At 37.5% G+C, this 6,867-nt stretch overlaps 1 long non-coding RNA gene across 2 annotated transcripts; it reads left to right on the plus strand.

Moving 5' to 3' along the window:
* Positions 1–1,660: 1,660 nt before the first annotated feature.
* LOC137426093 (uncharacterized) lies at positions 1,661–3,355 on the plus strand. Of its 2 annotated transcripts, XR_013621952.1 has the most exons (4): positions 1,661–2,420; positions 2,524–2,686; positions 2,810–2,959; positions 3,096–3,355. It is a non-coding gene; the product is annotated as an uncharacterized LOC137426093 (long non-coding RNA). The 2 variants fall into 2 exon arrangements; XR_013621951.1 differs by having other exon boundaries at positions 1,667–2,686.
* The last annotated feature ends 3,512 nt before the right edge of the window (positions 3,356–6,867 follow it).

Genomic DNA, 6,867 nt, shown 5'->3' on the forward strand with positions numbered 1-6,867 from the left:
CAGCATGTCCAGAGTAGAGTGATCAGGTCTGAAACCAAATTGATGATCAGAGATCAAGCCATTGGAGAAGAGGAAAGATTTCATATCTGAAGCAATGATGGATTCCATGAGTTTGCTGATAATTGGGAGAAGGCTGATTGGTCTGTAGTTGCTGGGATCTGTTTTTGCACCTTTTTGTGCAAAGCGGTGATGTTGACAGATTTCCAAGCAGATGGAAGATGACCTTGAGCAAAAGAGCGGGTGAAGAGAACAGAGAGAGGGAGTGAAAGAGTGGAAGAACAGGATTTTAAGGACCCATGGGCTGATGCTGTCAGGTCCAGTTGCAGAATCAGAGTCGAGGGTTGACAGAAACTTTTCCACCTCGTCAGGAGGAAAGGACACAGAGTCCAGGAGCAGCTGGGTACGACTGGGTACGGTGGGTTCAGAGAGGGATGGGTTTGGGACACAATATTTAGAGGCAAACACAGAGTTGAGGCAATGGTCAAACATTTGAATGGTCAAACGAAAAAGTCGTGGTGAAGCAGACAAAGGGAGAGAAGTTGTCTCGGTAAATAACAGCCACGCCCCCCACCCCGAGAGGAGTGAGGAAATGACTGCAGGGTGTATCCAAGTGGGATGAGATCAGCACATCTCGCTTCGTTGCCACTGGGTTGGAGCCAAGTTTCGGTCAGAAAAAGCACGTCGATATCTTTATCTTGAATAAAATAGGTAATTTTGGTTAGCTTTTCAGGGCTACTTAGAGACTGAGCATTGAATAAGGCAAGAGACAGGTCAGAACGGTGTTGTTTTGGTGCTGTGTATGTTCTACAGGGATAGATGAGGTTATTGAATTTGATAGGGGACACTTTTTCACAGGAATTATTAAAATGTGGGCTGGGCCGTCGCTGGTCGCGAAGAGAAACCACAATTGGTATTTTTCTCTGCTTTCTCCTCCCGCCTCGCTTTGTTCGTTTTCTCAGCAGACCAATGCCGATTTCAAGTTCTCTAAGGCCTGAGACGAGTCCAGGAGTCAATTGAGTGGTGTTGTTTAAAGACAAAAGTTTTTGCCGAGTGTAGCGAATAGGCTTCGGGACAGAGGAGTTAGAGCAGATAGTCGAGCTCGGTACATGCAGCGGTGCATGCAGAGGTGAGACGAGCGGTGGGACGAACGATGGGGAGAGCGGTGGGATGAGCGATGGGGCGAGACGGAGAAAAGAAGCCTTGTTGAGTGGCGCACACCAGGGCTGCATAAGGCGCAGCGAAAAAACATGGTGGGTACTCACAGTTCGAAATGGTCGACCTGGTGGCGAGTAAAATCCAAAGTACTGCAAATCTCACGGGCAGACACGCCACCAGAAGCCAGGAAACGAAACGGGGATCCATCACAGTCATTCACACAAAGCACAACACGACAGCACACGCTAAATCCAATGGAATCGATCAAATACACAGGACGACCGACTCAGCTCAGCCTGCTAGGCGAGTGACCCGGAAGTGACGACATCTGTAATTGCATTTGGATAAAGTTTCCATGAGTTTTCTGGAACTGGAATATTGAGACTTTTGCTGATGGGTTAATGGATTAATCCACATTCCTTGTTTCTCATTTGGGTGTCGCCCAAACAGCATTTTTGGCCATCTGTTGTTTTCTCGTATAGTTGTGGTCAGTAGTGTAATAATGTTGCTTCTGGGACACCTCCGTTTAACATGGGAAATCCCTATCTAATGTCATTTACCCCCTTGTCTTTTTCAAAAATCATAAACACCTCTATTTCTCCCACCCTCATCTTTATGAACCTTTTGTCTGTAGTACCTATCCTTAATGTTGTTCATTAGACCACTCAAACACTACAAATATTTGTTTTCTCTTATAGACCTATCATCCTTCTTCTACATATCATCTGGCAGATTAATCTTTGACCCATTCACTTCCATATTAATTCTTTCCCTCCCTCATTGCCCCTAAACACCTCTATTTCTCTCACCCTGTTCTTTACGAACCTTCTAACCTTTTGACATGTTATCCTTATTCATTAGACCACTTAAACACCTGTGATCCTTCTGACCTTATGGACCTTTTAACCTTTTACTCTTAATATCATCTGGTGAATATAACCCACTCAAACAACGACCCTACAAATATTTGTTTATGCGTGGGAAATAATTTAATTCTCCTCCAACTTCCATCACCATACTCAAACCTTTTTAAAATTAATTATTCGCTTTTGAGAAATGACGTTGTTTCACTGACTTGGATAACTTCCCAGAAAGTTTTCATTGTCTTATTTCCTGTTTCCTCGAAATGTTAAAGCTGAGTTCTGTTCCCGAAAATACATTTTGGTCATTATAAAGGTCGGGTTGCCGTGCTGTTTTTATCATTACGAACCGAAGAACATGAGCATCAACATGTCTTATTCCAGTGATGAAGAATACTCACAAGGGTAAGTTTGAACTGTTTGAACATTCAGAATTGAACTGTTGGTGAGAGCTTTGTATGTGATTAATTTAAATTTATATGACTCATGATATATTTTTTTATTACAGCAATTCAGGTTTTCAAAATGACCTGGTCTTGGCAGAGTTTCAAGTTGTTCCACAAGAGGTTTACAATGAATTGAACACGGGTTGGAGCGACCTGCCTCACAGATTGAATGAATTTGATGTTTCACCGTTCTTAGAAGATGATCACCATCGGAGTTTGTCTCAGGTAATTAATTATTCATTTCTCTGATTGGTACCATTAAACGGGAGCTGTCATTTATTTATTCATTGTCAATACAATGTATCTTTTAGGAGAAATTATTAACGTTTTTTCTTTCTTTTTTGAAAGAATATAACACCATCAACAGATAACCACAACCACAACCACGGCTTTGAGTGGGATGCTTTTGATTTTCCAAAGAGTGGTTATTTCCCGTCAACATGTGGTACCCTAAATTTTCAACTCGACCACTTGAACACAAAGCTCGATTTTTTAGAGGTATGTATCCCAATATCCTCATATCCTTGTGTGTGTGTGTGTGTGTGTGTATGTGTGTGTATTTGTGTGTGTGTGTGTGTGTGTGTATGTGTGTGTGTGTAATATTTTCTCTCCCCTCTTGTCCTCTTGTCTTCAGGAAGAGATTCAAAACCTGAAGACATCTGCTGAACCAACCTTTGACTTGTGCTGGGAAGAAATTGATGACTTATGCTGGGGAGAAGTTGAATGTATACCTCAAGAAAAATGTTTTAATAATATAAAGATTTTAATGTTTTCAATATTTATATATATTTGTTTTGTTTACAATTATTTAATTATTAATTACAAAAAGAGAATAAAGGAGGGAACGGGGAGGTGCACCCCTGCCAAAGACCCTTCACCCCCCTCATCCCACCCCTCCCCTCCCCTTGTGTGTGTGGGGAAGGTGGGGGTGGGATGAGGGGGGTGAAGGGTCAAGGGTGGGGGTGCACGGAGGGTGGGGGATGATGGGTGTGGTCTGTGTGGGCGGGGTCTGTGTGGGCGGGGTCTGTGTGGGCGGGGTCTGTGTGGGCGTGTTCTGTGTGGGTGTGGCTTATGATTTTAATTTATTTAAAAATTTTTTTATTACCACTAATTAAATTAGCTAATCTGGGTGGGGTGAATAGAAATGTTGTTTAATGAATTATTAGCTTTGTTTTTTGTAATTCTTGCGAGTAAAATGAACCCAAGATTTCTTCTCGATTTATATCATTTAATTTGTAAGTCCAAGGGTTTGTAGCCATTACATCAACGATTTTAAATAATTCACGAGTCCATTTTTGTGTATAACCTTTCTCAAAATGGCTTTTCCATTTGTATATCCTTACCATATCACCAACTTTGAACTTGGGCTTTCTCAAATTAATCTCCTTTTCATATTCTAATTTTGTAAATGTTTCTGATGGTTTTGATTTTGTTGATGAATGAACTGTATTGTTGTAATCATCTACAATATCCTGAATTAAATACACCCATTTTTGAGAACCGAGTTCTGTGAATTTTTTATATAATTTCTCTTTCAAAGTACGATTAAAACGCTCAATAACAACTGCCTTTCCTTCATTAAAGGTGCTATATAATTTAATACCCTTCCCCTTAAGAAATTTCATGAATATTTTGTTATAGAACTCTGTTCCCTCATCAGTCCATAACTTCTTTGGTTTCCTTTTATCCCGATCAAATATTAGCTTAAAGGCTAACATTAAAGTATCACCCCTTTTATTTTTTAAAGGGACAACCCAGGCAAATCTACTCCTCAAATCAATAACGGTTAAAGCATACCTGTATCCCCTGTCATTATTCAATTCAATTAAATCAGCGGACCATATGTGGTCGGTGTATTTAGAATAAACCTTCCTTCTTTTAAACTTTGTGATTATAGGTTTGTGTAATTCTTCAGCCAAAAGCTCCTCAGTCTTGATGACATCATTAGAGCCTAATAGTTTTTTGAGGAATAACCAAGACCAAGTTTCAATTTAGCATTTATCAAATTTCTCACAATAAACCTATCAACTTTCTCTCTCAACGTTGGATTTTGTATCAAAGACAAATTATACAACATTTCGCTGTCGGCTTTATGTTTTTCAGTCAACGTAGTGGTTTTCCCATAAGCAATATCATGCTTCATACACACTTCGTCAACCCTATTTGTAGGTTTAGACCAAGGTTTAGGATTGTCAGCCTCATCTAATCTTTTATCCAAGTTTGTTCCTGGACCACAGAAAGAATACCCTGGAAGGTGTAATTCCCCTGGAATTCCAGTTGTTGTAAATTTACTTCCTGACAGAAACTTTTGTATGTCTCCTCCTCTTTTAGGAGAGATGAATTGGCACTTTTTAGAGCCACATACTTGACATATTCCTTTTTGATAAACTCTATTATTTTTAGCTTTAACATAAGAGATATTTTTAGATTTAGTTTTCTTTTTACATTTGAGACAATAACTCATATTTATTTATCAGAAAAATTCCGACAGAGTATCAAAACCTTTTTGGTTTTCAACATATACATTTCAATCTTTATTTTTAAAACATAAAGAATCCTAAGGAATGCCTTCACTCTCTCCTCCATTTATTTACAAATAAAAACTAACTAAAGTCAATGACACCAACATCATCAATCACATAATCTTTTCCTTCTTCTTCTTCTTCTTCTTCACCACTTTCTCGTTTAAATCTCCTCCCTGAAATTGAAGACATTGACGTTCTTATTTTTGAAACTATTATCTTCATAAGAGTTGTTAATTCTTTAATTTCCTCTTCGGTGCGTTGAGATTGATTTATTTGCTTTAATACACTCAATCTTTTATGAATCTCACTGATTTCCATCTCTCTTTGCTCCCTCTCCTCCTCCTCCATTTTCTCCCTCTCCTCCTTCTCCTTTTTCTCCCTTTTCTCCCTTTCCTCCTTCTCCCTTTTCTCCCTTTCCTCCTTCTCCTTTTTCTCCCTCTCCTCCTTCTCCTCCTTTTTCTCCCTCTCCTCCTTCTCCTCCCTCTCCCTTTCCTCCTTCTCCTTTTTCTCTCTTTCCTCCTTCTCTTCTTCAACTCCTTCCTCATCCCTTGCTACCCTTGAGTTTGAACCCCAAAGAATATTATACATATACTCATCTGGATTTTGAGATATTCTTGTATCTATAATTATTTTTCTCATAATAGGATACCAATAAGATTTGTTGACGATTTCTAAAAGAGTTTTATATTTCATAACTTTGAGAAGTTCATTTTTATTTAATATTTTAAACAAGTCTCTATTTGTGGGTTTAACAATATCAGTATAAGGCCAGTTTTTAATGACAAAATTCCCATGTATATGCTCCAAATCATAAGGTATGTAATACCGAGCACCCTTTTCTTGTAGGTATCCTTGAATACAAAAATTATAATTCTCTTGTAGTCTTCTTCCTGCCATTTATGTATCAGAAATATATGTGAGATTAATATTATGACAGGTAATACCACCCCATCTTCCCACTACCAAATCGGTTTGTATTCCTCGGCTTTCTATCCTTATCTCATTACCTTCCTTCTTTGTCATGCGAACCATCGCTATACTATCATATATTTTTCTTTTCTTAAAATCACGTATTTGTTGTTTACTAATTGTACTTCCACATAAATCCTTATCCTCACCAAGTGGATAATATTCTTCTTTACGAGACTGATTTAAATCATGTAGGTCTTCTATGTTTATTGAAAAAGACCAATTATACCCTAAATCAGGCATATCATACCCCCATTTATTAATTCGCATATTAACTAAATGTCCTTCTTTATAAAATTCAATTGTAAGCAGGTAGTTAAATTCAATGAGGAAAGGTGTATGGTCAGTATAACCAGGTGTTGTGGTTGTAAATTTTACTTCTTTCACAAAACGTGCTGTTTTCTTTAAAAATATATATTGTGATAAATCACTTAATCTAATTAAGTCATTCGCATCTGTAGGGTTTGGATAATTGATTAATTTATAAGTATTCTTCATATTAATATTTTTACTTACACTATATTTTTGTCGTTCAGCCTGTGCCTTTGTATAATAATTTGATAAATCAATATCCTGAGAGGATTTTCCAAAGATAGAACCATCTTTTCCAACATAAGTCATTTATATTAGATTAAAAATGATATCATAAAAATTTTCATTATTGTTGAGTTGAAATAATACATATAAACATAATTGACCACAACATTTAGAATTAATTTCTTGAACTTGAAATGTTTGATAAACACCATTCTGTAAGAATTGTATTACTTCAACAGGTGGTGGCATACCATAACTATCAAAATAATATTTATCCTGACTATTATGAATACAAACCCAATGAGAACCATTCTGTGTGTCTAAATTCATAATAATATTCTTTGTATTCTTATTTATATGTATTAATTCATCTCT

Source organism: Myxine glutinosa, chromosome 1, assembly GCF_964187855.1.
Source record: "Myxine glutinosa chromosome 1, kmMyxGlut1.1, whole genome shotgun sequence".
Taxonomy (NCBI): Eukaryota; Metazoa; Chordata; class Myxini; order Myxiniformes; family Myxinidae; genus Myxine; species Myxine glutinosa.